Source organism: Erithacus rubecula (assembly GCF_903797595.1).
Source record: "Erithacus rubecula genome assembly, chromosome: 6".
Lineage (NCBI taxonomy): Eukaryota > Metazoa > Chordata > Aves > Passeriformes > Muscicapidae > Erithacus > Erithacus rubecula.
In genome coordinates this window covers 16,617,418-16,628,649 of record NC_136688.1, presented here as the reverse complement: position 1 = coordinate 16,628,649, position 11,232 = coordinate 16,617,418, and the positions used below count along the sequence as shown (strand labels likewise).

General features: G+C 38.1%; 1 long non-coding RNA gene across 1 annotated transcript; it reads left to right on the top strand.

The window, feature by feature from the left end:
• Positions 1–991: 991 nt before the first annotated feature.
• Positions 992–1,685, top strand: LOC306803799. The gene is made up of 3 exons (XR_013774707.1): positions 992–1,088; positions 1,198–1,251; positions 1,651–1,685. It is a non-coding gene; the product is annotated as an uncharacterized lncRNA (long non-coding RNA).
• The last annotated feature ends 9,547 nt before the right edge of the window (positions 1,686–11,232 follow it).

Sequence of the window (11,232 nt, the reverse complement as noted above, 5' to 3'; positions counted from 1 at the left end):
TCCTGGAATTAAGTTGGTTGGAGTTGGTTCATCACACATCCTCCACCTCAGACCCCTGGAAAAGTCTCAAACTCTGGAAACACTGCATTTAGGTATTCCAGAATTTGATTTCCCCTCTTCCCAGTGTTGGGCAGTACAAGTTAGATAACTTCTCATTTCATTTGAAATTAAGAGAAGGCAAAGTAAAAGAACAAAAAAGACTAGAGTGCAATTATAAATAAAAAGAGATAAAAAAGTATTTAAATTCATATTTGGGTCATTTTCCTGCCCCCAAAAAGTAACATGCATTAACAGAACTTTTCCAAACTAAACTCTCATACTTGCATTCTGTCAGTCTCTTAGCAGGTGATTTGATATGTTTTATGCTTGCCTAATGAAACTGATTGATCATTAAGCATTCTGTTAATTAAATAATTATTGCAGGCTAACAAATATGGACACAAAACCAAAACACAGTGAATTGTGAGTTCAGCTTTTTTTCAGGTGTTTCTAGCTTGTCTCCATTAGGTTAAAATCTATGATACAGTAGCTATAAATAGATTGTTTTCATGTTTCTCAAAATTCTGATTTAGTTTATTCACAGTGAAATACACTTATATATTTGGATTTTCCAATGCATTTTTAAATACTAACATTATATTGATATGTATGCTCTGCCCCTTCTCTCATGGTTTTCAGGTTTATTTCCTGTAGAGATCTATGATATATGTGAACTGTTTCTTAGCTTGACCTCTTTTTTCATGTGGAGAATATATTCTGGTTTGCAGGGACCATTTTGCCATTTGCATTTTTTTTGATGAATCATTTTTATCAGCATTTTTGAAGCAGTACTGTTATGTTTAATGAGCATGAAGTTTTTAACTTGTGATTTTTTTTTGGGGGGGGGAGAATTATGATTGCAGCAGATTTTTTTTTTTGGGTGGATGTTGCTAATTATCCACATGGATGTCTTTATATGCAACACCTGAGTGAGGATTTGATCCTGCAGGTCATTTGTTACCTCCTGGCTCATGGTACCATGGAAGGGAATCAGCCTGGAGCAGAAACAGGGCTCTGCTTCAACTGGAGGGGCTCAAACAGGATTTTAGGTGCCATTAGAAGTCAGAAGCAGCCAGTTTGGCTGAGTCCTTGTGAACCTTGTGCTGAGTCTAATCTGAGTTTCTTGTCACCCTGACTAATTTCAGTGGTTTTCTTTAGCAGGAAATTGCATTGTGTGCTTGCCTTGTAGGGGCTTGGGCTCAGATAGAGCATGTGAGTATGAAATGAGATCATTTGCTGGCTTGCAGTGAATGTTGTTCCATAGCTTGTGTTGATAACGTGGTAAAAACTGGGATATAGCTTGCATAAATTTAGAAGTCTGAGTGTATTGTCAGATATTATGGAAAATAAGATTTTAGTTTAAGGAAGAGCGAGACTTTTGAAGTAAGAAACTAGAAATTTTGGATGCTTTTATAAAGAGTAAAATATTCATATATTCAATATCAACATTCTCATTGATATTGTGTGCATTTGAGCAATGTTTTCAAAAACACTTTCCCACTTTTGGAGAACAACTGAATTATCAGTGTGTAAAAATCCTTATGCAAGAATAAGAATAAAAACCCAGGAGGCATCAATTTGATAATTCACTTTACTAATTATACTCTATAGAAGAGAAACAGCTGCAGCAAGAAGAATTTTTAAAGAGTTTTAAGAGTTTTTAAAGGGGTTACCCTTTTTCCTTTATCTTGGTGAGTGTAATTTGTGCAGCCAGGTAAATGCTTCACATTTATTCACTTTAATTGTGGGATAATTTTGCTGTATCTTACTGAAGTGAGAGCCCATCTCTGAGAAATTCACTGTGTTTAGTAGAATCCTGTGCAGCTCAAATCCTTAGAGGTGATACTTGTAGAATGCACATGCTGTAACAAAAAATGACCAAAAACTTCAACAAACTCGAGGTTAATAATGAAAACATTCCCTGTGATGTTAAGGACACGCTGAAGTTAATATTTTGTCATCTTTGCTTTTGCAACTGAAAGAAAAAGGTAGTTTAAAGTGTCAATTTCCTCCCAAAGCCTGGAAACATGAATGTTTTGGAAAGTTCTGTGTAAGTTCTGTGTGAGCTTAACGTGGGTTAAAGTCTGTGCATAAACCTCAGAGTGAAACAGAGCAATGTGCCAGTCTGGGCTCTCTGTTTATATAATTTATGTTATTGGTTTGTGGCATATTACCCTAAAAGCTGGGTTGATGACAGGCTTCAGGATAGAATTGCAATTATTTATGTGTGACCTGTCCCTAAGCTGTGTCTCACCTGAGGGTCCAGAGCCCCCCATTATCTCACAGGTGCAAGGGCACCCACCTTCTGCAATTTTCAGAGACAACTTTTCCAGGAGGGGAAGAGAGATTCCCAAAAATATGTTTACTTCCACTCTTTCCAAAGCTTTGTACTTTTTGGGGAGGTGTAGGATTGCTAATGGCACGAATTTTTTCCTTTGGGCAGGTTGATATGAGATTATTTCCTGGATCCAGTGTGGGCACATCCCAGGATAACAACACCTGCCTGTCCCACTCTCATATTCCTCACCTTGGCTGCTGCTTTTATTCTCTTGCTTGAGTTGTCAGGTTCTGTATCTGAACAACAGATGTCTGTGTCAGAATGAATGGTGTGTTTTTGTTATTATTGCCAAGTTGTTTCTGCCTGAGATTGTTAAAGTTTCTATAAGTAAAGGCAGTGAATTGGTGTCAACAGGAATCCAGAGAAAGATGGGAGAGGAGTGCCACATAGTACCAGAATTTGGGCATTTAGAAAACAAACTGCAATTTCCTGGCTAAGTCTGCTTTTTGCCTCCTCAGCTGTTTCAAGGCACATCAGCTTTGGATAAACTTTTATTTCTTCATGTATCCAGCATTATCTCTTTAAGTCTTTATAGTTAAGATGATCTTACAACCTTTTGCTGTGAACTTCCTGATCCTGTGAATTACAGCACTTGGAATCACTCTGCAGTTGGGTGACTGACTAAAACTTCTGCACTGGATGCTCAAAAGACAAAAATGTTGATTCTGAGCACCACCACTCAGCTCCTGTTCTTTGATGGAGGGTTATCCTGTAAAGTGGAAATCCCTGCACTGTGGCCACACAATAATGCTGAGTTTACATTTCCACTCTGGGAGTTGAAATGTAGCAATGCTGCAAGACCTTGAGAAAGGATACACTGGGAATGGGAGATGAGGAATGCCATTGTTAAGGCAGGTTTTCATGGGCACTGGGGTTTTTGACAAGTTTAGGGATTGAAATGAATCCTTTGCTACCTGAAAAAGAATTTTGAAAAAGAGTTTTTGATTGTCTGTGAGGTGTAGTTAGCTAATTTGAGTAGAACTCTTTCTAAAGCCGAGGGAAAAGAAATATGGGCTTACTTATGGAATATTACCAAAGACATGGGAAAACACTTTGGTAGTTTGGGGCTGAACTTGGTGACCCTGCAGTCTATATATCCTTTAACAATGTGTGTGCTTTGTGCATATAGATCATTGCAGAGCTGATACTCAACATTGTTGCAAGTTTCAATAGAAGCCCCAAGGGTCCTTTTACTCTTTATGCTCTGAGACAACTTGTTCACTGCTCTAGAGCTAAGAGCTGGTTTGCTTGCTTTGTTCTAAAGGGAGAAATTCATATACTGCAACATTTTCTATTTTAATTTTGTGATTTTTCTTAGTTTTGTGGCACATTTTCAACCTCCCCAGAGTTCTTGGTTCATCTGAGCATGAATATAGAATGTAGAAGGAGCTGCTTTATTAATTGTGGTTGGTTTTCTTTGCCAGTGACACAGATGTGAGCCAGTGCTCTAAAAGTGGGACACTCCAGTTTCTCCTGCAGCTTGGCAGTGTGAGGTTCTAGATCTGGCTGTTGAGTCCAATTTTTCAATGGTTACTGCTTTAGTACCCAATTTTAGAGCATCTTTTATGGGATATAATTGTAATTCTGCTCCTAGTGTGCTACTGGTTTATCCTCTTTTCATATGTAGGCCTGTAAGAAATCAAAACATGTACATTAGTGTTAGCAGCAGCTTTCTTTTTGCCTGCATACCCAGATTTGATTTATCATCTTGATGTTGTCAGCATCTGACTCTAATTAACTGGATAAATGAAGCTGAGATCTTGACTGAATTAGCAGTTGAAGAATGCATCTTACCAGAAGCAGATGGAGAGAAAAAACAGTGTATTTAGTTTATGGCCATTCCCCTGGTTTATGGCCATTTCCTATTTTTAAGGGAAAAAGTTCTGCCAAATCAATTCTTGTCAAATGCTAATTAAATTATAGTGATGATTAATCCTGATGTAAATACATTATTTCAGTGTTTAGGATAGTTATAAATAGTTTAAAGACTTAAGAGACATTGTGAATACATACTTAATCTGGAGTGCATTTGGGAGAGAGAAAATGCCAATTAGATAATTCAGTGACAGTTTATACTGCTTAATTTATCCTTTGTAAATAATGTTTGTTATTATTAGCCTCTGTTGTAGATAGAACTCAGCTAAATCTTTTTGTTGGTAAGAGAATTCCTTATAGTGACATTTATACTGTCCTCTTTAACATCTTTCTTTTCTTTTCTTACTGGAAATCCTATAGTTAAAAATAAAAAAAGTGTTTTCATTTCTAGGCTGTGGAAAAAGAAAGTGAAGCAGGCAGGCATTCCCTAGGGTCACTGAACAGGCTGAGAGCAAAATCCATGTCTGCTAGCTAGCTCCATATGGATGCTGTGGGAGGAATATCCTTCCATGACACTTTCTATGGCACATGATAAAAATGTGGCACTACCCTGTGCCTAGTCTGCAACTTTGATAAGATCCTGAACAATGCAGGGGGGAAATGTGAAACTGCACCATGTGAATATATTAATTAGAAAATAAATCCCAAGTGGTGCTTTCAGCCTGTTTTATCTGCTGCAAGGAGAGGTCAGCCTTTACTCAGCACTGGAAAGATATCCCTAAAGGTGGAACACATCTTAGCACTGTTTCTATGCTGCAGAACTTGTTTTTTTCCAGCCAGAGGCTCTGGTCACCAGTCAGTGCTCTTCAGGAATGTGTTTGGAGGCAACCTTCAGGGGAAGCAGCATTTGGGTTCCAGATTGATGGGGTAAAGCAGCAGACCTTAGCATTTCCTTATTCCATCACAATGGCGCCTGCAACACCTCAGTTCACCACTGTGCTGGCAGATGGATAAAACAAAGCTGGAGGTTAATTTATTGGTGGTGGAGAAAAGAGATCTCTGCTCCTTCATCTGCAGTGCTCTATGAATTATGTGCTTATGCAAGGTGAAATGCTGAATTTTTCTATGCACCATGATTTATGATGCGTTCGCTACTGACAGACAAGGAAGATTTGCCAATTTTCAGTGGTGCACCTTATATATACAAGCTGGGAATAAATATTTTTTGGCTTTTGTGGCAAGGTTCAAATTCATCTGGAAATGAATTGTAAGATAATGTTATGCAGCACCCATATGTGCAGCCTTTTGGGGAAAAAAAAAAAAGAAAAAAAAAAAGATTTATCTTTCTTGTCAGAGTAAATGAATGGTTTGCCATTAGAAGTAGTTTATAACAAACAAACAAAAAAATCCTGGCAATAAAAGTCCTGCTCTCTGCCATCCTATGGAGACAAATAGTGAGTGTGTGGAAGTGAGGAGCACACCAGCAATCCCCTCAATCATTTGCATCAATTACCCAGGACACAACCCTGTGTCACTGAGGGACAGTTCTGTGGTGGCCACCAGTGTTTTCCTAGGTGAAAGGGTAATTATTTGTTAGTTCTTAATTTGTTAATATCATCACCAAATGTTAGGGCAATGGATTATTCCAAACAGGGGATTATTCCAGTGACAGATCAGCTGTGTGGAAGATGTAGTGATTTTGCTGCTGATAAAAAAAAACCATTAGTGTAAAGACAAAGGTCAGTTTGGAGTCTGAATGCTGTTGAGTGACACTGAAGGAAAAATGAAAAGTGAAATGCAGCTCTGTGCTGGTATAACCTGGTACAAGTGTAACTTTAGTTGCCATTGCAGCAAATCATTTTAGTCAGTTGAGTTTTATAAAAGAAACAGTCGAGAACCTGATCCAATTTACGTGGAAATCAAAGAATTTCAGACTTTGAGAGTTTGGATTGGACCTTGAAAGTGCTCAGACAAAAGCAGGTTCTGTTAAAGAAGATATATTCAGTTCTTTATAGTGTTTATACAGTTTCTGTTCAGAAATAGGCTGATCAACCTTTTGTGGTTTTATATGTTTTTGCTTTGAAAACCAGAAATACCAACAACAGTATTTTTGTGACTGGAATTCCTTGATTTCCTTGATCTTGTAATCATTTCCCTGATTTGCTGTGGAGGTTGTACACTCTAAGTACTGCTCATGTATTTTCATCAGATTTTCAAAAGTGTGAACTGATTAGGGGAATTTTGGGTGGGGGTTTCAGCTGGGGTAGAGTTAATTTTCTGTGCAGTGTCTGGTGGCTGAACTGCCTGCCTTTGGGAAGCAGGGAATTCATTCCTTGTTCTGCTTTCCTTCTGTCTGTGTGGCTTTTGCTTTCCCTACTAAACTGTCCCCATCTCAGCCCATGAGTTTTTAAACTTTTATTCTTCCCATTCTCTTCCCAAGCCCACTGGTGGGAAGTGAACTAGAGCTTGGCTGCTGGCTGGGGTTAAACCATGACAGATGGAAAAGCTTAAAATACATATTTTTCTTTTCTATATTGTGTCTGAAAAATCAGATGGGCCACTTTGTTCAGGTAATATACCTCAAAAAGTCCCTGGGAAACCAAATGCTTTTAATATTGAACTAAACTTGAACATAAGACACAAGATTGTATTATGTATGGCTTGTCTAGAAAGACAGCAGGTTCATTGTTGTGTTCTTGTCTTTTAAAAGCCAAGAGTACTCCTGAAGTACATTTCCCATTAGCCTGCTCACCAACACAGTTCCAATGATGCAGAGTTTGTTTTTTTTTTTTCTTTTTAATGTAGAAAATCTCTATTATATGAGCTGACTTGGACTTTACAGATAAAGAAGACATGAAAAACTCAGTTTGCATTTAGCAGAATGTCTGGAGCATTGTTTGTATGGATTTGTTTGGGTTCTCTTACATGAAATGTGTTGGAACTGCAACATCTATAAAATTCACTGAGTGGAACACAGGGAGAATTGCTCATCCATTTCAATTCCTGAGCTCAGTTTGTGTTTTCATCAGATTAGATCAGGAATAACTTGGCCAAGACCAAACATTCAAAGTGGAATAAACAAAGCTTTCAAAAATCTAGAATCAAAGGGACAGTCTCATGCTTGGAGTAAAGTTATTTACTAGGTTATTCACCTGGAGAATATTTCAAGCTGCTTGTTTTTGTCTTCTGAAATCTGAACATAAGCTAAAATCACAACCCTTGCTGGTAGCTGGCAGAAAGGAATTTATTTACCATGTTGCAATAGCTTGACAAAAGTAAATTCTGTTCAGTTTTTCTTGAGAAGTTTGCTTTATTGTGTGGGGAGAGCTCAGGAATCTTGCCTTCACATACTGTGGGTTTTTTGGTGTAGTGACAGATTTATAATAACAAACTTGAGAGCCTGCATGGGAGATAGTGGGAGAGGAAGTGAAAGATATATGAAAAACATTATTTGATTTTAAAACTGTGGAGTTAATTCCTCATCAAATGAAGAATGTAATGAAAACCATGAAGAAGCTGTTGCCTGTCCCTGTCTCCTCCAGGCCTGTGGAAGAGGATTGAAGGGGTTTTGCCCTCCTGTAAGAGTTGGAGAGGATTGCCAGGCAGGGGGGTCGTGGTGCACAGACCCCATGGAACAATGGGGCAGGGACAGGTCAGAGGACAGGGATTAGCTGTCTGGGAGGAGGGCAGCACACAGCCAGGAATCCTGGAGTCAGCCAGCAAGTCTAAACACAGTTCAGTAGGTGCAACTGGAGCACTCCTAAAGTCACTTCTCTTTCATGAGTGCAATGGCTTTGTTTACAGTAGCTCTGAAAACAGGCCCTTCTTGGGAAACTAGGGCTGGATTTTAAGCATGATTTTTAGATGTCTTATATTTCTTGATTGTAAAGGTGGGTTTTTTTTTCCTAAAATACCCAAATTCTGTGGTAGGGTAGGAAAATAATGTGGTTTTTTTTCTGATGAAATTCCATTCTGCAGAAGTTGAATTGACTGAAAAATGGTGGCTAATTGTCCTGGTTTGGAGGGCAGGTGTCTGCCAATAAAGGCAGAAGCTTCCCTTTAAAATGGAGAATGTAAACCATGTAAACAGCAATTTTATGCTGTTCATGGATTTTAAAAGAGTCACATTATTTTAATTCCAAATGTCCAGTAAGTGCTCAGCATGTCTCAGTCCTCAAGGTTTGGTCATGCTTAGCCATTTGCTAACTGCCAATGAAAAAACCACAGGGGGTTGGCAAAGTTATTGACAATGTTCTCTGCACTGTGAGCACAGCCATCATAAACTGGGCATTGCCATTCATTCTTTCTGATTGGAAAAATCACCTGTGAATTCACATGAAACAACAAACCAGCTGCTGTAAATTGGAGCTCAACCCACAGCCTCACTTTCCTGAAATGCTTCTGATGCTCCTAAAACAGCTGGATAAACATAATGTAGGTGATAGCTTGAGAGGGTAAAGGGAATAGGATAAAATGCAATGATGAGACAAGTAAATAACTTTCTGTTGCAGTTATTCTAAATTATTATATGACAAAAAAAAGAGTGACTTGTGTTTTGCTTCACTAAATGCAGCTAAAGAGAAAATAATGGCAGTCTGATACCACAGGGGCAGGAAGTCCAGCAGGTCACCTTGATTGCTGGTAGGATAAACAATCCCAAACTGAGGAGAGGATAAGCTGGGAATTCTGCATTTAGGTGCTTTAAGTGCTGGAAGGAATAGTAATTTATTTATCACAGAAGGGTTGTTCACATTAATGCAGTTCAGGAATGGCACAGAGGGGATGCTGATTCCAGAGAGCTTGGCCCTCAGGAGTGTTTCACTTTGGCACAGCTGGAAACATCTCCAGGAGCTGGTGATGTGTTGGACCAGTGAGTCTCCCTGTAAAAAATGACTTTTTCATCCACTGGCATAAGTCAACTGCATGAACTGTTAATGGTCAGAAATTACTTTTATTAGGCTGCAAACAAATGCCAGGGCAGTCACAAAGGGTTGTTTTAAAACCTTGCACTCCACAAGGGATTTTTGTTTTGAATGTAACAACTGCAGTTCCTTTGAAGGTTATTGTTTGATCTTGGTGCTAATTTGTGATCATAACACTCTATTCCCATGAAGCAAAATAGAGAGAAGATGTTCCCACAGAACAGGGTATAATGCTTGAAAAAATATTCCTTTCAGGTAAGCAGAAATTATTCAGATTGATTCAAATGAGTGAAAAGAATAACAGGAACCTGTACAAAAACACTGCAGATGCAGAGCCATTATTCTGTTCACTCAGCCTGTACTCTTTGGAAATTATTTTGAGTGCATCAATGAGCATAAATAAACCATATTTTAACTGAAATTTCAATTATCAGGCTAGAAAAACATATCTGAGGTGCTGAATTGCTAATGCTTATAGCACAAAAGTATATTTAAAGAGTGAGAAATTCAGTTCTTGACTAGGGTGCTGCCATAGATGTTTGGATTTTCAAGCACCAGTGGGACCCTTCTGTTCAAGTGGCTTGACCTGTGTTACTTGGAACAGTCATTTTTGATTAATCAATCATTATGGAGCTTGTGATTCCTGGTTGAGCCATAGCAGCTCTATCTGGGGAAAAAAAAAAAAAAAAAAGTATTTCTGAAAGAAATATTTCTGTTGCTGAAGCATCTTGATTATATGGTGCCAATAATTAATCAGTTCTGCTGTTATTCTTCTCTTTTAGTCATAGTTTTCCTGGCTTTGGCTTTTGGAGAATGCATTGTGATTAAGTGTTTTGTTTCTGGATTGAAGATTCATAGATTATTAGAAGCTTTTTTCTTGTGCAAATATCTGCTGGTTTCTGATGAATTATTTTCCACACCACCAGCTGAAACAGCACATTGACTAGAGCCTTTCCAGGCTTATGGGCAGGAGGCATATTCCCCACAGTGGATAACTTACTGGAAGCTTCTTCTAGGCTTTTAGTAATTAAATCTCTCTTAAAACAGCATTGTACAAGGTATATTTTCAGTGCTTTGCATTGATTCACTCTCATCACTGCATCTCCTCAGGATCTTTGGTGTTCATATAAAACAAGTTTTGCTCCAGGAATTTATTTTCTGTTTTTACTAATCGTTACCTCCAAATAATGTAATTATTTGTGGTTTTTTAGGCATGAGGTTGTAATCTTAAAAGTGATCTGCATCTTGGCATTAGCTTGTATTTGGTAATATTAGCATTCAAGTGGGTTGTCTGGCTTGTGTGACTGATGTGGCCCAAGTCAATGACTTCTCTTACATTGATATTGCATTTATTGCTACCAGTGATATTATATCTACCCATTTTCTTCCAGACATTGATAAAAATAGCAGCACTGCTCCAAAGTCCCTGAAACTACTAAAAATATCCCTCATAAATAATTCCACATTAACATTTTTTTTTTGTGTGATCTCTCTTCACTGATTCTCAGCCTTTGTGGTGAACCTCATTAATTTTTGTACAGTGACAAATGTCACTATGGAAATTTTAAATAAAATATCATGCAGTCACATTTGTTACAGACCATGGTTAGTGCCAGCCCTGCTACTTTGCCAGTTGGGTTTGCAGTATGTATTTTAATAAGTTTGTCAAACTCTGCTTTCCACATAACTGTTGGTTATTTTTAATGAAACAGAGAATAGACAAATCAAGTGGGTATTTATTTTATTATGAGTTTTTAACACAGCTATAAGTTAGGTGCAATAACATATCAGGGGTTAATTACAGCTTCAGGTAATGAAGTAATTTACTCCAAGTTTGCTCCCCCCAGTTCTCTGCTGTTTACATCTCCCTGGGCCTGGGACAACAAGGTGTCCTTGATTCCCAGGCCTGCAGAGAAATTGTTTTGTCTGAATAAAATGGGAGAACAGCAGCTGACAGGCCATGGGGTTTTAGAGTCATACACTAAAGCAGGACAGGATCTGAAAAATATAAAAGCTAAATCCTAAGGCATCACCTGAAGTTAATGGAATAATTTACTATTCATCATTCTAAGGTTTACATGTTGCCTAGTGAGTGGTAGTGTAGAAAACATTCCTCTT